The sequence below is a fragment of the Podarcis muralis genome, chromosome 3 (assembly GCF_964188315.1).
Source record: "Podarcis muralis chromosome 3, rPodMur119.hap1.1, whole genome shotgun sequence".
Classification (NCBI taxonomy): Eukaryota; Metazoa; Chordata; class Lepidosauria; order Squamata; family Lacertidae; genus Podarcis; species Podarcis muralis.
This window is the reverse complement of record NC_135657.1, coordinates 97,088,424-97,111,895: the sequence shown is the minus strand read 5'-3', so window position 1 is coordinate 97,111,895 and position 23,472 is coordinate 97,088,424. Positions and strand designations below refer to the sequence as shown.

Below are 23,472 nucleotides of genomic sequence, written 5' to 3'. Positions count from 1 at the left end.
CTTGCAGGCCTACTAGCATAATCTCCTTATTACAATTGCTTTTCAAATAGTTCAAATATTTACTCAAGTCTTCTAAGAATCTCTGGTCCTGCAGGTTTCGAATCCTTCCTGTTAATTTATCTAATTCTGCATAGTCCATTAATTTCATTTGCTATTCTTCTTCTGTCAGTAATTCTTCTTGCTTCCATTTTTGTGCCAATAGTATACAATTCCCCCCTCCCCATGTTGACATACAATTGTCTATTAGTAGTGTGTGTTTTTTAATGTTGAACTAAGGAACGCCCATCGTAATACTATGTTCAGAATTCCAAAAAACTCTGGAAGTAGGAGGAGAAATGCAAACATAAAAAGGGGGAGCGTATAAACAGTGGCTTTCATAGGCTGCTGCTACCTCAATGCCCTCAATTAGTCCAAGGCATAACCCTTCCCAGGAAGTGACCTGCAGACCACTTCTCAATTCGCAAAGCAAGTTTACTACTCTTTATGATCTGAAAATGTCCACAGTGCTCTGTATCGCCTACTCCTACCTCGAACAGCCAGCATGACCACTGATCAAATAAAGATCAGACTACAAGGAGAGCTTTATTTCTCTGTATGGAGGTGTAAATAAGCACACAGTAGCTGCTTCCATACAGCTGACTTTTCACAATGAGATTCAATTGCATTCTGACGAATTCCAGGCGCACAATTAAACTGGATATGGTGTTCTTACACAACACACACACACATATACGTATTTTTTTTAAAAAAATGCAGTAAGGAAATTGATGGGTAAAATGCACTGGAAAAGTATGAGATTAATAATTGTTTGAGTCAGCACCACAGAACCTCCCTGTAAACAAACCAGGATGAGTGCTTAATATGCAGGTCATCTAGGAGAGGCCTAAGATTCCATTAGGGATGCGAGTGGCGCTGTGGGTTAAACCACAGAGCCTAGGACTTGCTGATCAGAAGGTTGGTGGTTCAAATGCCCATGATGGGGTGAGCTCCCGTTGCTTGGTCCCTGCTCCTGCCAACCTAGCAGTTCGAAAGCACCTCAAAGTACAAGTAGATAAATAGGTACCGCTCTGGTGGGAAGGCAAACGGCGTTTCCGTGTGTTGCTCTGGTTTGGCAGAAGCGGCTTCGTCATGCTGGTCACATGACCCGGAAGCTGTATGCTGGCTCCCTCGGCCAATAAAGCAAGATGAGCGCCGCAACCCCAGAGTTGGCCACGACTGGACCTAATGGTCAGGGGTCCCTTTACCTTTACCTAAGATTCCATTGTGTGAAACCTTTTAAATGCTGCCTTAGCTCCTAGGAAAAATCCCTCTGTTCCACAAGGAAGCATAAATACTCTGTTACTAGTCTGCCCCTGTCAGAATACCCTGTCTGGACCAGAGTGTCATGGCCCAGTATATGCCAACTGCATATCCCTTAAATGCAATTCTCAGCATTTTCAGGTAGGGCTAGAAGAGAACCTTATCTAAACCTATGGAGAGCTGCTACTAGTCAGCATAGATAATCCTGAATTGTATTAGAGAGGTCTCTCCCCCCCCCACCCCCAATTTTTGTTTTATTTATTTATTTTTAATGGTTGTATTGCCATTTTAACTTCTCACGAAATTTAGTCCTGAGAGCCTGTCTAAAGGGAAGATACAAACCCCTTAGCTAAATATAAATAACCTCCACAAGGGTCTGTGCAAGGTGCCCATATTTTATATCAATAAACAATATGCCCCAGCATGTCTGTAAATGGTAACTTCTGCTTTCTAGCTGAAGTTAACCAGTTTTAAATGACACGGTTGCAAATGCTAATACATACAGTTTTGCTTCTGGCTGTGACATACCCTGAAGGTCAGCTAATATGATTTAAAATTATAACAATGGGAAAGATTGCACAGACCTTTGTGGAAGGGAGGGGGGCGGAGGCGGGGACTAGCCAAATTCACAAATCTTTTGGAGAAAAGGAACATTTACCTTTTCTATTTGAAACTGTTAAATACGCCGTGCATATAATATGCAATCTCCTGCAAATCTCGTCAATCAACTTGCAGATTGGGTATAATGAATCTTTTAAAATGTGACAGGCCCATGCATTCAAATTAAATTCTATTTGGAGAGGTAATGGACAACTCTAATTAAATACAAACATAAATCAGGCAGAGTTACCATGGAGATGGCTCATGTGATCTGTCTACAAGTTAAAACTCAGAAGTGGAGCCTCAAATCTGGCTTCACAATAAAAAAGGCGAACAATAGGAGGAACTTTTGCTGGAGCCAACTAGAAAATGTATCAAGGAATTTAACAAAAAATGTAGCTTTATTCAAAAAAACAAAACGAAAAACAGAGGTAAGAAGGGAGCCAAAAATGTCCATTACCATGGAAAGGAGTTAAGCCTCCTTCTATAAATGAAAATAGCGGCCAACCAAACAGGGGTATTCTGCGGGCAAATGTAACCAATATTTTAAAGTTCCACATGAATTTCAAAACAAATAGGAACATGTGGTGAAATGGCTCTTTAGTGGTGCATTTCAAAGCACAAAGGTGCTGCAATCTGAAGGATTCTTGAGCAAGGAATTTCCATGCTCACAGAACCGTCACCATTCTCTCTCATGCTGGAGAAAGTTCTTCATGTACATCACTATTGGCCATGCCACTGAGTTATTCCAACCACAGAAATTAATAGGAGATCCTGTGGGTTCTGTGCGTGGAACATCATCTTCATCACTACTACTACTACTACTACTACTACTACTACTACTACTACTAGTATCAATATTAATTGCCCACCCTTTATTCTAAGGTCCAAGGGCAAGTTACAACAATGGAAGCACAGTGTTACGAACAGTTTAAAACAACGTAAAAAGAAATACAGTGGTACCTCAGGTTAAGTACTTAATTCGTTCCGGAGGTTCGTTCTTAACCTGAAACTGTTCTTAACCTGAAGCACCACTTTAGCTAATGGGGCCTCCTTCTGCTGCCGCGCCGCCGGAGCCCGATTTCTGTTCTCATCCTGAAGCAAAGTTCTTAACCTGAAGCACTATTTCTGGGTTAGCGGAGTATGTATCCTGAAGCGTATGTAACCCGAGGTACCACTGTAAGGTGAAATAGAACAGAACATACAGAATCCCATGAAAGCCCACTGCCAGTCTAGCCAAGCCTTGAATAGATTCCTTTTGCCCTTACACAGCATGAATTATGTCTTCTTCTGGCAGGCCCCACATTTAATTTTCTGAGCTGTTTGCTGCCTTTCATTTCTCACAGCCGCCATATGGACTCAAGAATGGCTATGCATCCAACACCACCTCAATCTAGAGGGCTTTTCTGATTCTCTCTCTTTTTTTAAAATGTGGTTCTATCAGCTTACAAGCTGTGACTTGCAAAAGCACAGCTGGAGAAACCTTTGGACCGCCAGATGTTGCTGGACTCCAACTCGCATCAGCCCCTGCTGGCGTGGGCAATGAAGCACAGTAACATCTGGAACATCTGATAAAGGGTTAGAGTAGATAGGCAGGTGTATGAATATCTGGCTTCACATAATAAGCATTGACCATACTGGAAATAAATTCTTTCCAACTAATGAATTCCAATTGATTTTAGCTTTTTTTTTTCTTTTTTAAGATGCAAAATCCCATGACAAAATGAGATCATTTAAAAGCATTTTTATTTTATCGTTAAAAACATTGCTTAGCTTTCTTGTGCAGATACCAAATCACGTTCTCTTCTCACTTAATGATCACTCAATTAGTACAAGTCAAATTCCAAAAACGTGCCTCAGGCTCTCATTCATGCCACCAGGAGCTGTTGCCAGGTTAAAGAGAGAGAGAGAGATAGAGACCAGGCTGAAATGAAATCTATGGATGTTTGTTCACTTTGGTTAAATGTGAAGATTTAGATAAAATGATTTTGTGATACTGAACTTTTCAATACTGCGCTTTTTATAGAACTTTGCCCTCCAGGACTTCATGCTTTGATTCACATCTGCTCATTACACCAATTATTTTCATTGCTTATCCACAGTAAACCAATGGGATTCTGGAGGTTTTTCTCTCTCCAAGAAAAACATATATTGTATGATGAATTATTAAACCCCTGCAAAAGTTAATACAAATTTTTGTCACTACTGCAAGAGACCGACAAAACAGATAAGCCAGTGCCAAATTAAACAATTTGGTTTTTTCCCTTTGAGTCTTCTGAGAAAAGTAAAATGACTTGAAAGAAAAACAAGTGTGATTTATCTGTTCTTTACGGCACCATCTCTTCTGAAATCTGAACAATGCTGAGCTTACAACTGCCAGGATTTTCTTGGTGTTGGCAGCTAGAAATCCTTATTCCACTTGTGAGGTCTAGGTGAAGATGCTCAACTGAGAGGATGCAGCGGTGCCACTCTCAAGGCAAAACACACTCGTCTTAATGCACTGTGTATACAAGCAAAGGAGTTTTGTAACGTTAGCTAAAACATTCTATCTAGATTGAAATAGCCCCTCTTCCAGCAAGGCCAGGAAAGAGAGGTACTCAAGAAAACTCAGCAACGTGGTGCATTTATAAACATTGCTGTAGTTTGTGCCTGCTGTTCTTGGAAAGGTAACAGCTTAGCCTTAATTTCCTATGAACTTTCCTTCTGATGTAGTTGTTTCACATTATGACAAATCAACATTACATGATAGTGCATCCTATTGGTACTGCCATGGAATTTCAGACAAAAGCCGGTCCAGAATGTTCAAAGAAAGGGCACTTTTCAGGGTGATTCAACTGAAAATTAAGATCCCTGTCACCAGGAAAGTTGCAATCTGAAGAATTCTAGGCGTGTATGGGTGTGTGTGGGGGGAGTCTCTTCATTATCTTCATCTGGCTTGAAGGAACGGGCATAATGCAGGGGCGGAGGAAGGGGGTGCAGTGGGGGCGGCCTGCCCCAAGTGTCACCACTGAGGGGGGTGACAAAACGCCAGGTGACACTCACTGTGGGGCCCGCAGCACACCTGAGCCGCATGTCTCTCCTGGGAGTGATGCGGTGGCTTGGGTGCCCGCAGGCTCTGCACTGCCCCAAACAGTCTGCCTGCTGCCTCCCCCTCAGATGTAGGGCTGCTGAGTGGGAGGAGGCAGGCAGACTCCTTGGAGGCTCTGCCTCTTGCCCCGCCCCATGGGTGGCTGGCCCTGCCCCCATGGGCAGCTGGCCCCACCCTGGGCACAGGGCACGCACGCCGCCCCAGGCGCCCAATTGGTTTGCTCCATTGCTGGCATAATGTAGCACTTGGCCAATATTAAGAAGAAAAAGGACACTATTCAAAGGAGACAGAAAGCCTCGCCATATTACCCTTCCTGCCTGAAACACCCATTTTATTTTATTTTTTTGTGAGCTCTTACTGGCTCTGAGCCCCACAGTGCCATGCACAAAAATATGTGTGAATGCCAGTAACATGCCGAAACTAGCATGGCTCAGATGTCTGCTCTATGCAAACTGCAGTTTGGGGGCATGTGAAAAGTCAACATGCTAAATCCAGCCTTCACACGACTTGGTCTGTGTATGACAGTGTGGCTAGAAGTCTGTAAAGTGCATGCGAAAATATTTGTGTAAGCAAGTCCTTGTGAGTGTGCCATCCAGATATGAAAACAGCTTCTAAACTTATGGAGCATGTAAGTAGAAGATTGACTCCAACCCAGCGATTAGAAATAGAGAACGCCATGGCACATACTAGATTACTCATATTGCAGTCATACACTCAGAGCTTCAAACCTAGCTTATTGAACCGCATGACATGCAATCTATAGCATCCCTAAAAGCAGCTGTTTAACATTCTGGAGAATGTTTTCTGAAATGATTGAGAATTTGCTTTTACGGCAGAGTTTAAAGCGTGCCAGCGCTGCACTGAAGCCAATTTAATCCTTTGGGGCAATATCAGTCCACTGATTTCAATGGATCTACTCTGCATTTGGCTAACGTTGAACAATTAGTCATTGTTTGCTATGCTAAAGGGTCTAAGTATTGAACGAATGTGTTGCTATGTGAACTCTATACCAGACCCTCCAAGTGTCCCAATATTCCATTTAGAGAAGCCGTCCCAGTTTCTGATTTGATCCTGGAATGTCACACTTATCTTTAGGATGTCCCTATTTTCACTGGGGAAATGTTGGAAGGTATGGAGTTATCCAACCCCCAAAGCTGTCTGAAGGCAATCCTGTATAGGGAAGTTTTTTTAATGTTTAATGTTTTATTATGTTGGAAGCTGCCCAGAGTGGCTGGGGCAACTCAGTAAGATGTGTGGGGCATAAATAGTAAAATTATCATTACGGAATGGGACGTCCCTATTTTCATCAGAGAAATGTTGGAGGATATGCTATATAAGATTACCTGTTGCATCAGGATACTCTAATCCTTGCATTACCCGCTTCTCCTGAATCCAAGCACTACACTGTTTTCAGACTTTTGAAATAGCTCTGCTTGGTCTCTCCCAGAACTGAATGAAAAGCCCTTATTCCCACTGTTGGCATTGATAAAAGCCAGCATGTTGCCATCTGGACGCTATGTGCACCTGAGACAAGCACTTTAGCTGATAATAAAAAAAAAAAATGTAAACACAGAGACAAATGCAAAAAGAAAAAGAAAAGAATAAAAAAAGGCAGTGGAGATCTGAGGTTCGTATTCAGGAGGGACTCTTATTTAAATTTGCTTAGCAGAAGCAAACATTGGTTTTATTATCCCAATGGCATGTGGTCTTCTTGCTACGTACAGGTAGAAAGGCTGTCTACCTTTCATAGAACCAGATTTATTTTGAACTGAAAAATTAATATTATATTTCACTTTAAATCTTTTTACAATATTCAAACAGAAACCATGCTGCTGGGTTCTTTTTAACCACAGTTGATTTTCCTCTTTACTATTGTGTTGTCCTGTGGACATCTGCAGGGAATTCAGTTTATTTCAGCTTGCATTTCTTTTTGAAAATGCTCAACTTCATTCTGAAAATGATTTCATAGCTTGGCATGTAAAAGATTTCAGTAGATGTGAACTTGTTTTAACCTGGCAGAGCCCTTGAGATCGGAAAATAATGGATCTAGGGTTGGTTAGAGTACTAAAAAACCACACAATCAAAATAGTGGTCACTAGCTGCTGTCTAATTTTATTCTGCTTTGCGAGTGATGCTAATATGCAACCCTAGAACCTCCCCTTAAACTCAACTGAATACACTTTTGACTGGGCAAGGCTGTGTCTCTGACAAAGTCCACCAGCAATTTATTCAGAAATCCGGATGCATATATGGCGGTTTTATTGCTGAGGAAATCCTATTTGCAGTCGAGAGTGGGAGTTGAGTGGAGCCTTGGATGCACAGCTGTGCTCCTAGCGGAACTGAAAGTCAGACATTACGGCTAATCACTGCCATTGTCCTGATAGAGCAGAAATGACTCATTAATTGAACATCTCTCTTATCTTGCCATGGGCAGGGAAAAAAGATCATGTACTAAAAACACTTGATGCCTAAATTCAAGAGTAACTAGAAACCCAAAACTGAGAATGCATGTATGTATGCGCTGGCAACTACTACATACACTCATTTACTGGCACAATGTTGCATTTAGTACACTCCAGTTGTACTTTAGTTGTTTTTACTATACTCCTGTTGCATTTAAATATATACCAATGGCACAATAATAATTTGATTCTCATGGAGTCATATAATAATAATAATAATTTTATTATTTACACCCCGCCCATCTGGCCGGGTTTCCCCAGCCACTCCGGGCAGCTTACAGCACATAACAAATGGTAAAACATTAGACATTAAAAATTTCCCGATACAGGAAATAAAATTTCCCCAATACCAGATCTAAGGCATGTCCGCAACTATGAGTTAAAGGTAAAGGTAAAGGTACCCCTGCCCGTACGGGCCAGTCTTGGCAGACTCTAGGGTTGTGCGCCCATCTCACTCAAGAGGCCGGGGGCCAGCGCTGTCCGGAGACACTTCCGGGTCACGTGGCCAGCATGACAAAGCTGCATCTGGCGAGCCAGCGCAGCACACGGAAACGCCGTTTACCTTCCCGCTGGTAAGCGGTCCCTATTTATCTACTTGCACCCAGGGGTGCTTTCGAACTGCTAGGTTGGCAGGCGCTGGGACCGAGCAACGGGAGCGCACCCCGCCGCGGGGATTCGAACCGCCGACCTTTCGATCGGCAAGCCCTAGGCGCTGAGGCTTTTACCCACAGCGCCACCCGCGTCCCTAACTATGAGTTAGGCCAAACATAATCAGGGACAGCCCCATGGAGGCCATGCCTTTCACGAAGTCCTGAGCAGCCCCTTGTAAGGTTGTGTCGGCATGGATGTTAAAATCCCCTAGGACGACCAAACTAGGTGTGTCCAGGAGAACATCCACCACAACCTGGAGCAGCTCGGACAGGGAATCCTTGGTGCAGCAGGGAGGTCGGTACACCAAAAGGAATCCTGTACTGCCCCTACTTCCCAGCTTCCAGAACATGGAAACTGGGTCTTCCCAATAGGACGCCTAGTGCGAGCTAATGACTTCCTAAAAACCACTACAACCCCTCCCCGCCCATATGAACTAGGTTGCTGTGCGTACGAGAAACCTGGTGAAAGAGAAACACGGAAAGAGTCAAAGGTCCTTCACTAACCACTTCACACAATCCTTCCTGCAGCATGCAAAAGAGCAAGCAAGCGCACTGTAATATTGTCTAAGATCCTAGCTATGAAGAAAGAACAACTTGTCCTAGCTTTTGCATATACTGATGTATTATTTGGGGAAGATGCGGCGCAACAATCCTCCCTTCTCTGACACCGAGAAATCATTACTTTAAGCATTCCTCATTCTCATACAGCAGGAACATATTTCCTGCCTAGTGGGAAATGTTGTGTCATAGGCTAACAACGGCACAGTCTGGCGTTGCAATGAGGAGACACAAGAGCACCTTTTAGAAACACCAGTCGCCCGCAACACTTGCATTTAACCCAGCTCACTGGTAGCAGGCTTGGCTGGCAGCACTTCCAACAACAGTGGTTTTCCTAAATATTTGTCAAACTTACAAAGTGGAATTCCTCTTGTTGCATAGTTTTTCTGATATACTACAATAGTTTACAGACTGTTGTGGTTTAACAGAAATCTAGTTTTGTGAACTGTATATTTACCAAGAAGTGCTAGGGAATTGCTCAGGGAAGATTTGCGGGGGGGGGGGGGGGGCTGCTGTTACTGCTATTATTTTTTGTATCTTTATTTTAGATCTTCATATGATTTATGTGGATCCCCCCAATTTGTGTACTTTTAGATGTTTTATTTATTTATGATTACTTTTTTATGTTTGTTATTAAGGAAATCAGCTCTGAGTGCTCACTGGAAGGACAGATCGTGAAGCTGAGGCTTCAATACTTTGGCCACCTCATGAGAAGAGAAGACTCCCTGGAAAAGACCCTGATGTTGGGAAAGATGGAGGGCACAAGGAGAAGGGGATGACAGAGGTTGAAGAGGTTGAGATGGTTGGACAGTGTTCTTGAAGCTACCAGCATGAGTTGACCAAACTGCAGGAGGCAGTGGAAGACAGGAGTGCCTGGCGTGCTCTGGTCCATGGGGTCACAAAGAGTCGGACACAACTAAACAACTAAACAACAACAAAAAGTTTTTTACATGTTGTAAGCGGCCTTCAGCATGGTTTTAACTACGGAAAGGCAGCACGCAAATAAAATTATGTATGTATGTATGTATGTATGTATGTATGTATGTATGTCAATAGAGTTATTTCAGGCACCTAAATAGATGTGTGATTTTTACCTGTATATTTTTTCACAATGTGTGACAAAACATATTAAATGAATCAATACCACCGGAATGCGAAACACCTACACCTATACTATATAGTTCTTAAACTATCAGAAGCTGTAGTTCTGATATATAGTTAATGGAATTCTGAGCATTTTGGATAATTTTATAATGAGATCTCAATGCAGGGAACCAAGTGACCTCTATTTGAATATCATTTCAGTTTTAAAGCTGTTTTTTTTAATGCATTTGATGATATTTCAATACCTAAAAATCAACACTGACAGTCATAACCATGAAATCCTGATCTTCATATATATAAGAATATAAAATGAGTTGGTTTGTTTCCATGGGCTATCAAATGACGGTGGAGGGGGGGAAATATACCTTGTACATTTCGCAGATTCATCTGTTAATATATCTCAAGGTTCCTAACTGCATAAATGCATTCATTTTTATGTAACTTAGAGACACAGGAACGTGATTAGCACATCAACGGCTTCGCTAACAATATATTTGCCTTCAGCGATTTATGTTGTAGTGAATTAGAACCATTCAACTTGGCACAACATACTCAGATATTATTCAGAGGCTGGAAAAGCAACAAGAAGATAAATATTCTGCCACTAATGAAGCTGCTTCTTCCCACCATGTTTACAAGCTCTCAGCTGTGGTACAGCTGATACTAAACTGTTGCTAAGAAAAAAATCAAGCAATGTAAATAAGTAGTGAGGGGGGAGGGGGAGAAATGAATCTGCAGGGGAATGTGTTAAAGGGGAAGGGTCTTTAATTGGGATTTCATTTTAATATCTCATGGGGATAGTGGGGACCCAGAAAAACATCATCACCCAAGTGATTGTTTTCTTCGGCCAAACAATCTTTTCTGACTTGTTCCCTTTTAAAGCTTGCTTTGAATTGCAGGCTTACTTTATGTTTTGAAACGCATAAAGCTATAATTAAGGAAAGACTTCAGACTTCCTCCTCCTCATCTTGTACCGATGTAGGAACCCTCTGTCATTTCAACTTGTGTGCAACACACAAACACACTTGTAGTTAAAATATTTTTAAACATATGAAAAAGTCTATCCAATTAAGTAGAACTGGGTGATTGTTGTTGTTTGTGTGGCGGATGCTGGCAGGAAGAAGGAATTGATTGTACAACCAATTCTATTACGGGCACCTAAGGACTCAGATACATTGGCAAAGAAAAAACGCTTTATATGTGTTGTTTATGCATTCTAACACTGTGACACCAGATGGTGCTGTGGAGTTTCTGTTTCTGCTTACCCGATTTCTCATACAAAGTTTGCAACACGTTTAACTGAAATGCTTCTTTGATGTGTCTAGATCCAGCCTAAATGCTGTAACATATTTCTGGCATATTGCGTACATCAGATCAACAGTGCGCTGCAAAAACATTCAGTCAGCGCAAAAACCAATTCAGGTCTTCCAGCATATTCAGTTTATTTCTTCATTCCTCAACTTGTGTGGCTATACATACATTCTGAATGATAGATTTTGATCTGGTAGATAGATAACATTGCTAGGCTCTGAAACTGAAACCACGGAAAAGAGAGATTCCTATCACACATCGTTTCAAATTATGGGAGCCTTTTGCTTAGTCTTCAGCAAAATGTGTGGATAATTAGTCACAGGGCCTAAAAAAGAGCTGCTTGGATTAGATGATCTATGAGTTTATGTCCTTCAAAATCTGTCATTCTGTAACTGGCTTATCCAGAATCATGCAAGCTGCATTATATACCTGATGAACATACCAAACTTCACAGCTGGCTTAGCAGCACAAGCAAAGTACATAGAAGAGGACTGGAAGAAGTTTAAAATTTATCTTCAAAAATATTGTAAAATTTATGAATGCTAAGGGCTCTGAAAATGAAATGAAGGGGTTTTAGTGATTAAGTTAAATAGACTGTAAAGAGATGGACAAAGGCTTAAAAATGAATAACTAATGATCTTGCTGAATTAATTTTTAAAATAGAATACAAGAAGGGAAGGCGGGTGGAAGTAAAGAGAATAAGGTTCTGAAAGTTATCAAAATGAAAGAGTGTTCTTTTTTATGCTATACTTTTTTCTGTATTCTTTTTTGTATTTTTTCCTCTTTTTTGATGCTTTATTGTTTGGATTTTTGAGGTTTGTCTGTTCTTTTTTGTGGTTTTTTCTGTTTGGTTGTTAATTCTTTGGAATTTATAATAAAATATTATTATTTAAAAAAAGGAAAAAAAAAAAAAAGCAAAGTACATAGATAGAGGTGATCCTGTTCGCAATGTGTAGTTAGACTTTCAAAAAGCTTTTGACGAAGTACCTTGCCAAAGATTCCTGAATAAGCTTAGCAGTCATGAAGGAGAGGTCCTCTCTTGGGTTAGTAAGTAGTTAAGAAAGAGGAAGCAGAGAGTAGAAATAAATGGACAGTTCTCTCAATGGAGGGATATAGAAAGGATTGGTACTAAGACCTGTGCTTCTTAACTTGTTCATAACTGATATAGAGTTAGGTATCCAAGTTTGCAGGGACGCGGGTGGCACTGTGGGTTAAACCACAGGGCCTAGGACTTGCCGATCTGAAGGTCGGCGGTTCGAATCCCCGCGACGGGGTGAGCTCCTGTTGCTCGGTCCCAGCTCCTGCCAACCTAGCAGTTCGAAAGCATGTCAAAGTGCAAGTAGATGAATAGGTACCGCTCCGGCGGGAAGGTAAACGGCATTTCCATGCGCTGCTCTGGTTCGCCAGAAGCGGCTTAGTCATTCTGGCCACATGACCCGGAAGCTGTACGCTGGCTCCCTTGACCAATAAAGCGAGATGAGCGCTGCAAGCCCAGAGTCGGCCACGACTAGACCTGATGGTCAGGGGTCCCTTTACCTTTACCTGTCCAAGTTTGCAGATTAAACCAAGTTGTAAAGGGCAGTTAAAACAAAAAGGGATTGCGGAAAGCTCCGAAAGGATCTCTCCAAACTGAGTGAATAGGATGTAAAATGGCAAATGTGATTCAATGTACACAAATGTAAATGGATGTATATCAAGGCACATATATACGAACTGTATGTATGAACTGGCAGTGACTGGTTAGGAACAAGACTTTGGGATCATAGTGGATAACAGTGTCGTATGGTGAATTTTTTCATAGAGGAACAGTTAGACCCAGGGGTGCCACTTTGAGAGGGCAATTGTAAGGGGATGCGTGTTTGATGTCCTGATGCCACACGTGTGAGCATCACGCCTCCCTCCCTAAGCCAGGCAGAATCTTCCATGGTTGGGGAAGGAGGCACCAAGGGAATATTTAGGGGAATAGCCTAGTCTCCCTAGTCCATTGACGGCATGCCACTGGTGGATAACTTAATGAATATGTTGGCACTGTGTTTTTTATAAGGTGAATTTTATGTTAAGGATAATTAGGAAACTGTTTGAAGATAAAACTAGCAATACAATGTCATTATACAAATCTATGGAGTGACCCCACGTGGAGTACTGTGTTCACTTCTGGTTGGCTCACCTCAACAAGGATATTATAGAGCTGGAAAAGGTTCAAGAAAGGGGAAAAAACAACAAGGATCGATTGGCTAGAGAGGCTCCTCTATGCAGAAAGGTTACAATGCTTGGGGTGTTTGATAAAAGGTGAGTAAGAGCAAACAGGATAGAGGTGTATGAAATTGTAGAGAAAGTGGGCAGAGAAAGGTTTTTCTCAATCTCTCATAATACTAGAACTCAGTGACATTCAATGAAGATGAACACTGGGAGACTCAGGAGAGAAAAGAAAGCACATATTTACACAGTGCATAAGCCAACTATGGAACTTGCTTCCAGAGGAGGCAGTGATGGCCACCAACTTGGATGAGTTTAAATGGAAATCAGACAATTTATTGGAAATGAAAAAGTTTCCTACAAACACACATTTCCTATCTATCTATCTATCTATCTATCTATCTATCTATCTATCTATTCCTTTTTCTGGGATATATACAGAACTTCCCCTTCATGGATCACTGCCTTGTCGTGGTGAAGGGGCTTGAATACCTCAGAGAAGCTATGAGCTATGCCGTGCAGGGCCACCCAAGACGGACAGGTCATAGCCAAGAGTTTGGACTAAATGTGACCCACCTGGAGAAGGAACTGGCAAACCACTCCAGTATTTTGCCAAGAAAACTCCATGGACATAAAAAGGGAGAAGCTTTGATAAGAAAGTGAGTTTCCAAGGCATGCTCTGGTTCATGGGGTCATGGAGAGTCGAACACGACTAAGATGACTAAACAACATACAGAACTTAAGAGATTTTATACAAAAAGTGAACAACATGCACACAATGGCACAGAACCAATCAGTGACTGCGTGCCAGTGAAAGAACAGGGTGGAATTAGTCACTCAGTCCTTCCCTAAGAACAGAGAATATTTTTTAACTGACGCTGTGTCTATACACTCTATACCTTCAAAGCAAATTCAAAGCACTCCCCCCAATGCATTCTGGGAACTGTGGTTTGTTAAGGCTTGCTGGGAACTCTGTGAGGAGCAAGCTACAATGCCCTGAATTCTTTGAGGGAGCTCTGAATGTGCTTTAAAGGTTATTGTGTGCAGGCAACCTGATGGAAAGAATGCAGGGTAAATACCATATTAAAAATTAGCTTTAAAATTTGCCCTTGTCTTATACATGGGTAGTGCAGAGGGGGGTTGGGCAATTGGTTGCAGCCAGAAGCAGGAGATTTTCTGTGGCGACAGGGCAGGTGATTGGTGGCTGTGTGAAGGGCTGTTTGCGATTGGCTGCCTCTGTGGCAATAGCGCGGTTGATTGGCGGCTGCGGGTCTTCGGCGATGCGTGCTATCGCCAGTGGTGGGTGAGCGATATTCAGCCATTCCAGCCCCCATAAAAGCTCAACAACTCTGTGCCATCTCTCCCCGCCCCATTTTCTTAAATCGGAGTCCCCCCAAATAGGGGAGTCTTATACATGGGGGCGTCCTATAGACGGAAAAGTACAGTGCAGTGGTACCTCGGGTTACATACACTTCAGGTTACATACGCTTCAGGTTACAGACTCTGCTAACCCAGAAATAGTGCTTCAGGTTAAGAACTTTGCTTCAGGATGAGAACAGAAATTGTGCTCCAGCGGCACGGCAGCAGCAGGAGGCCCCATTAGCTAAAGTGGTGCTTCAGGTTAAGAACAGCTTCAGGTTAAGAACGGACCTCCAGAACGAATTAAGTACGTTACCAGAGGTACCACTGTACACGAAAGGGAAGCACCCTAAAGTCAACAGAGAATGCAAAGCAAAATGACTGAAAAGACTACAAGCCTGTCCTCTATTTGAAATCCCATGTACACATATTCTCATACACATACATACACATATCCCCAACGTAAGTGTGTCCCCAATCACTAAGTGTTTGCCAATATTAACTATAAGATCTTTACAAGCTCTGCTGGAAAAACCACTGCAAAAAGCTTTTCTGCGAATTTGTGTATTGCAGAAGTAGCCACTCAGCCTTCCTCTTCTCTGCCACCCACGCAAACCACACTCAAATGCCGCCCCCTACCCCCACTTCTGTATATATTCTTTAAAAAAATACTTTCCACAATTAACTGTCTATCTGCTCTTGGGTGGGCAGGCTGAATCATCCCTAGATGAATGCCAACCTCAGACAAACCCCATCTACCAGAAAGTGTTCCTGAAGAGAGGAAAGGTCAGGACCACTCCAAGTAGCAGACCGGAAATATTTTCTAAATTCCATCGTACCTTTCACCACCCTCGCTTTCTCAAACCCTGCTTAGAGCTTGTTTCCTCCCCCTTGTGAGGAGCCTTTCAGGCACCTTGGAAATAGAACAAGAATCAAGTGATGGAATGGTTGCCATGGAGAAACTGCGAAGTTTTCTTTATTTTGAGTTGAATGGCAGAGAACTGCAAAAACACAGCAGCTGTACAACTTGGTAGGAAATAAGCAACTGCCAATCAGGGACTACAATAATTGGTAACTTAAAGAGAAGGAGAGAGAGAGAGAGAGAGAGAGAGAGAGAGAGAGAGAGAGAGAGAGAGAGAGAGAGAGACTAGGGGTAAGAAACCACATATTTTTCCTTCTTCCGCCCAGCTCTATTCCTTCTAATACTTTGTGAATAAGATACTTACTTGGGAGGGTTATGGCTAAAATGTCCAACGCAGTATAATAAAAGCTCCTCCTCCATTAAATTTACCCAATATTTTTAACGCAATATAAGGCCACCCCTAAATTTGCTCCATGTCTGATATTTTAAAGGCCCAGGCTTCGTTTATGGCAATTTGGGATTTCAAGATCATGCAGCATCTCTCCAGATTTCTACAGGAGCGCTCTCTCTCTCTCTCTCTCTCTCTCTCTCTTTCTCTCTATTTTACACACACACACACACACACGATATATATATACGGGTTGCATGTAGATATTCCATGAGCAGGGTTCCATTCACAGGAAACTGTGTTGGAAGGTGAGGTGGGGAAGTAGCTAATCTGCAGTGTTCCAGAACATGAAATGTTCAGATTTACCAGGAAGTCTCATAGTTACCAGTAAACTTCATAGGGAACTGAGCGCCTTCAGAAAATTGAAATCAGTGTGGCCTTATCAGAATGCATTCATTGTGGATGCAGATGTGAAAGCATATACTCCCAAATCACATTTCAAAATCCAAAAGTTTCTGCTGCCATCCACCGCCTTAAAAAGTTGCAAAAGCTGAACTCACGTGCTAACAAAGAGTAGTATGACCCACATTAAGGATGTGTCAAAGAGGAAGCATGATGTGTTCACTCTACTTAACACCCAAACAAGGTGGATATTAGCAGATTGGTCAGGGTTAAGGAATAGAAATAAAAGTCATGTATGTAGAGCAATAACAGGAATCAGTTCACTGCTAATCACTTGCCAAATTACAGTAATTTTAAGACTATATGGCAGAGGTAAGATTCAAGGAGGATACATATAAAGCATCTAATGTTAATTGTTAAATAGTGAAATCTGCAATTGCATCATAAAAATTGCTACTTTCTATTCCTTTAATTACAGACCAGCACCATGATCACAGAGCAAATCTATCAAAGTATTCCAAGCTGCACACTTTTTGAAGGGATCTGTGTGGTTTTTTTCCATTCCATGTGCTAGTTGCAGGTTTTTGCATGGTGTTGCTGTTCCCTTGCATAGCATTAGGGAGACAAGAAGAGGATGTCTTGCTGGGGAATACACTGATGCTTCCTCCCAGGTTTATGGCATGTTCTTTGGTCTGGCTAAAATCTGCTGCCGCTGACTGGCAGAGGCTGAATGGGAGATGGAAGGAGGCAACCCAGCTTCATTTGCTCACACTATCAGGGACAGCTTAGAGCAGGGCTGGGAAACCTGTTACAGCCTAAGGGCCACATTCCCACATGAAGAACATTCTGGGGAACCACATGCCAGTGACAATGGGCAGAGCAATGGATGGGACTCTTACCTTTGCATAGGAGGCTAAATTCCTATCATCTAAAGGCTAAGAGGTTCTACATACTCCCCATTTCTCCATTCCAGCAAGCAAGAGACATTGTCACAGCTCAAGGACATATCCCAGCCAGGAGAAAGAACTTGAGGAGCATGTGCAGCAGGGTTGGTGATGGGTGTGGCCTAGGCAGAGTTCCGAGGGCTGGGCAGAGAAGCCTCCAAGCATTAGGTTCCCTGCCCCTGGCTTGGAGGAACCTTCTACCTCCTTTTCATCACTTCACTGTCATGCATTTTAAGTCAGCACATGTGTGCAAATCTGGCCCAAATTGTAAGAATAAACAGGCTCCAGGAACATCTGAGGGACAAAATTAAGACAACAAGATTTGTCACAGAGTCACCTGTTTGCGTGTTCTGACCCAGAAACCTCCCCCCTAAATAAATTCACACTTGAGTCAAAATTTTGGTTTTGGTTTTTGGCAGAATTTAGGCCACAACTTTATTGACTACAGAAAGTAACTGCTTGTATAGGCTCTGGTTCGACCCAGGGTTCCAGCATAGGTCAGGCAGTGGTGAATACCTGGATAAGCGGAAAGCCGGGAGTGGGATAACTCCACCACCCAAATGTCCCCCTGGACTCAGGAACAGGCACAACCCCCTCTCAGGGGTTGACCAAACCACCGAATCCCTGGATTCCTTTAATGGAATACCCTTCACATAGGAATGGCGAGAGTGTTCTCCCATCCCTATCACATGAACCAGAGCCTATCCACAACCTTACAAGTTGTGATGATTTGCTATGCGGCAGGCGAAACCCAAATGGCAACAGCCAATCAGCCAAGTGGGGAAAATTTCTGCTGTGCCCCTGTCCCAACGACAGACGACACACGGCGGCATAGGAAGGTCAAGCGCAACAAGCCCTAAAAGTAGGGAGAGGTGGGCGGGTGTTCCGAATGCACACGCTGCAAGAGGAAGCTCTGGGTCACGTGCATGGGCATAAATAGGTTCCTCAAACCGTTTGGACTGCGTCCCATTGGCCAGATTGCACCCAGCTTCAAGGGACCTACCAATCGGGTCTTGTGGCTGACCAATCGTACCCACCCACAACACAGGGTGTCGGTTTTCCAGGTCTCACCGCAATACGTGCCCTCTTTAAGGGAGGACCCGATTTCTGTAAAACCCACAAAATCTACAATTATAAAAACAAGGGTGTGCAAGCAGTGGAAATAGCATGCCAGTTCTATTCCATTGTGTTGCATTGCCAGTTGCCATGCCGTTTTATTACCTGGCGGGTTTGTGCCAACGTAGCTGGCAGTGGAGTGGCAGGAACAAAGCAACACGGCCATTTCCGCTCCTCCTCCAATCATCATTGTGGAAGACCAGCTCCACCCACCCCGCAAAATGTTACTGGGTAACTCCCTGAGCTGTGTAAAACATACATGGGAAACTCCTGCCACATTGAGTTATGTTACTGAAAACAAGGCACTCCTGTTCCACTAGGACAACGGACTTGCATGGACAGAACAGACATTTCTCCTCTCCTCTTCTCTCCCCTGCAGTCAGCCCCACCCCACCCCCTGAGGGTTGGCAACCCTCTGGAGAAGATTCTGGAAGGAGAGGAAATGGAAGTGCCTATAGAACTCTGCTGGTGCTGCTTTGTTTATAATTCATGAAAACCTATTTTTTTTAGCCAAAATAGAGGCCTTTCAACATCAACAAGTTTAACAGAGCACTCAGCACAGATCACACAATAACCTCATATCAGTGCTCTCTGTCTGCCGCGGTGGCAGAAACATTAGCCAAATAACCCCTATACCACAACAATGAAGCAACTGAGTATAGTCCCATCTTTTGCTAAAACCCAGCTCTGACAGCTTCCCTGCCCTTCTCAGGCATGAACAGCAGGGCCAATGCCACTTCCTGATGCAGGTCCTGTGTGTTTTTTGCAGCTGCTTTTGGGTGTGCTTCAGGCTCTTCTTTTAGAAACCTGGTGCACATTGGCTCCCAGCTGAAAATCAATTTGGATCAAAGCCTCCACAGGACCATGAGAAAAACTCAGTCATATTTTGGATGTACCTCTTATTGGAAAGAGTACCATGCAGCAGTACAGCCTGTGTAAAAGACACTTAACAGATCACAGGCTCACATCTAGGGATGCTTGTGGAATTTAATTTCTTTGAATTCTGATGCACAGTGATCTGGTCCACGATTCCTAGACTGAGGTGAGGACTGGGATGTAATTATGCAATGGATTCCACACTTCTCTGAATTTTACAATACAGGTCCCAACACAAAAAAGTAACAAAATGTATTAAAGGGAGATGGGTAAAAGCCTCAGTGCCTAGGACTTGCTGATCGAAAGGTCGGCGGTTCGAATCCCCGCAGCGGGGTGCGCTCCCGTCGTTCGGTCCCAGCGCCTGCCAACCTAGCAGTTCGAAAGCACCCCTGGGTGCAAGTAGATAAATAGGGACCGCTTATCAGCGGGAAGGTAAACGGCGTTCCGTGTGCTGCGCTGGCTCGCCAGATGCAGCTTGTCACGCTGGCCACATGACCCGGAAGTGTCTGCAGACAGCGCTGGCTCCTGGCCTATAGAGTGAGATGAGCGCACAACCCTAGAGTCTGTCAAGACTGGCCCGTACGGGCAGGGTTACCTTTACCTTTACCTATACATGTAGAAATGTAGAAATGTACACATTGAGATAATAGGCATTGAAATATGCATTTTGTGAGAAAATCTATATTTAACTGGAATTTTTGCAGACTATACTGTATATGGTGTGTGTCTCACACACCCACACACCACAGATTAATGGGGAAATGGGATGGAACAGATTTACAAATGAGTCAAAATCCTACCGACTGGAAATAGACTGACCCATCAGTTCCAACTTATATGCAGCAAAACAGCAAAATAATACCCCACATGGCATAGACCAAATCAAGTTTATAGCCAGGCACCAAATCTCTGACCAAATTAATAGATTACTCAGTATTATTTGCAGATTATTCAGATGTGGCAAAACAGTCATTTTCTTAGTCCACTTAGTCCTCTTTTCAGTTACACGCCACAAAATTTACATTTGGGTAGCATCAGGGTCTAGGAGTGCCTAATTTTTGGTTGGACAGCTGCAATTGCGTTCGGACAGGAAGAGCCTTGCTAGCCACAGTAATCTACACTACGGAAACATTTCTAGGTGTGGGTACAAATTTAGGAATAATTATTAATATTTAAATAAAAATACACCAAGTATCTCCAGAGTGGGGGAAGCTGACTAGGCAGCCGGGATACCTGCACAGTCTCCTGTCCAGGTGTTCATTGTGGATGAACAACCACAAGGCTCCTCCCGATCCCCCTTTTTCTTTTTCTTGACCAGGCAGCCCCTCAATTAGAGGGCACCTTCAAACAGAGGACTGCCCTCCAACAGCCCTTCAAAACAGAGAGCTGCCACTTGTAGTATAGGAGGATACATGGCCCCCCTAACTGCCTCATTTATCCGTGTAACAAGGTCTCTGAGGCAGAGATGGTCAGTTTCACAGTTCACAGCACAATGGTTCTTAAGGGTCCCAGAAGGCAAGGAAATGGTACCTTAACTACTATCATTGCTGCAGTTCCGTCTCTTCTACCAAAGCGAAGGGCTAACAAAAGCTTTTCGCCACAAACTGACAGGTGAAAAGCAGAGCAGCGCGTTTCTGATGACACAGGATTCAGTCGCAGGAAAGTGGCTTCAGAGAAATCCCACTGAACAAAGACATCAAATGTTTTTTAAAAATGCGCTGCGCTCAGCTGATCTGCCAGGCAGAGAGGAAGCAAATATAGTGGAAACATCCACAATTGGAACGAAGGCTGCAGCTCTAAGCTCACCTTCAGCCTGGTGAGCCTTAATGGAGCGGAAGGGTCCCTGGTGTGCTTGCAGCCTCTCTGTGCATGGCAGTCAGGGTGAAAGGCCCAAGTGACAGCAGTGGAGGCAACTTGGGACGCAACATATTGTTGGCAAGCTCAGCCTCTCTCTGCCGATGGGATGCACCAACTGGGGACACTCTGCTGGCTTCCATTGATGGGGTCCCACTGGCAAGCATTTCCACTTGCCGAAATGGCAACAGAAGCGGAACTCTGCACTGACAGAATGATGTTGGCGTAATTCTGCAGGCAGATATCAGTGTAGATCAGCAGCGGGGCAGCTCTACCTCATCCACCACCTGCCCACCCAGTGGAAAGGGTTCCCCCCTATATTGTGCCCTGTGCTTTTTACTTTCTTGGGCTCCATGATGACAGCAGCCACGTAATTAAAAGACGCCTGCTTCCTGGGAGAAAAGCAATGACAAACCTAGACAGCATCTTAAAAAGCAGAGACATCACCTTGCCAGCAAAGGTCTGTATAGTGAAAGCTATGGTTTTCCCAGTAGTGATGTATGGAAGTGAGAGCTGAAGAATTGATGCTTTTGAATTATGGTGCTGGAGGAGACTCTTGAGAGTCCCATGGACTGCAAGAAGATCAAACCTCTCCATCCTTAATAAATCAGCCCTGAGTGCTCACTGGAAGGACAGATCCTGAAGCTGAGGCTCCAATACTTTGGCCACCTCATGAGAAGAGAAGACTCCCTGGAAAAGACCCTGATGCACTAGGAGAAGGGGACGACAGAGGACGAGATGGTTGGACAGTGTTCTCGAAGCTACCAGCATGAGTTTGACCATACTGTGGAGGCCAGTGGAAACAGGAGTGCCTGGTGTGCTCTGGTCCAAGGGGTCATGAAGAGTCGGACACGACTAAACAACAACAACAACAACAAAGCAGAATATTGAACTAGATAGCCCAGACCATTTGTTTTACAGGCACTCCTTTTCATATTTTAGGTTGTCATAATGTAAAACATTGTTACTGCCTTGTTTGTTATTATGCTTCAGGATTTAACCTCTTTCCGCCGGGCCTGTAAGACAGAGCTATTCCGCCTGGCCTTTAATTTGATTTCAGCCTGATCTTTTATTTCCCTTCTCTTCCCTCCCCCTCCCCTTTTATAAAGATTACCCACTCTGAGACCCCACAACTAATTCTCCCCTGGCCTCCTCGCTGGCCCAAGTAGGACTAATTCAGCCACCTAGCCCTGGTGATTATCTAATGCTTATTAGATGGATTTCCCCTAAATTGATTTCTGAACTTTGAATTTTATTGTTATTCATGTTTTTATACTGCATTTTATGCTGCTTTTACAATTAAGTGTTTTAAATTTGTTGTTAGCCACCCTGAGCCCAGTTTTTGAACCGGGAAGGGCGGGGTAATAAAATAAAAAAAATTTAGTATAAATAAAATTTATTATTATGTATTTTTGTCTTTTTTATATACAGCGAAGTGATCGTCGGGTGTAAGGCAGTATGTATGTATAAAAGAAATTAAATAAATAAATAATACAAAAGAATTTATCAGTGCAGAGTAGCAGTGGAGAGGGGGAAATTGTGGCACTGTAGTACAGTATATATAAAACGTATATTTCTTAAAAAAAATATTAAAGGGTCACAACAAAGGGCTCCCAAGTACACCTGCTGCATATCCAGTTATGAAATCACTGGCAAAAGAGCAGGGAGGGTCTCCTTGCCTCCATTTGCTTTCTACAGTTCATTGCAATTGCACTCATACGTCTACCCTTGTTTCAAGGTTCATTATTATTAGCTAAGTTATTATCATAAGCTTGTTTCCAAGAGGGCTGTGTGATCACATTTCTGAGATCCTGCCTTTCTCTTTCAAACACAATAACCTTCAGCTTTCCTCCTTCCGGTTGCTTCCCTACCCACCAGACATGTCAGAGAATCCCATTGGAAAATGGAAATGGGGAGAGGTAGTTGCCGTAATTCACGCATCCATCATAAGTCAGGTACAGAGATCGCACAAGTGGATACGAGTGATATTTGCAATCGTTTTAATTTATTTTTAACATCATGAAACGTTACATAAATAATGAAGTGATTTTCTGCCCTGTTTTTGACGTTTCCCTTCCTTGGAAAGGGGATGAAATTAATTATATAATTAATTGGGTGAGTTTCAGGCCATCAGTGGGACGCGGATGGCGCTGTGGTCTAAACCACTGAGCCTAGGGCTTGCCGATTGGAAGGTTGGCGGTTCGAATCCCTTCGACAGGGTGAGCTCCCGTTGCTCGGTCCCTGCTCCTGCCAACCTAGCAATTTGAAAGCATTTCAAAGTGCAAGTAGATAAATAGGTACCGCTCTGGCAGGAAGGTAAATGCCGTTTCTGTGCGCTGCTCTGGTTCGCCAGAAGCGGCTTAGTCATGCTGGCCACATGACCCAGAAGCTCCCTCGGCCAAT

General features: G+C 43.3%; 1 protein-coding gene across 5 annotated transcripts in view; it reads right to left on the bottom strand.

Annotated features, from left to right (window-relative positions):
* DLGAP2 (DLG associated protein 2) overlaps nucleotides 1-23,472 on the bottom strand; it is a 395,598-nt gene that overhangs the window by 114,102 nt on the left and 258,024 nt on the right. The window lies entirely within an intron of this gene.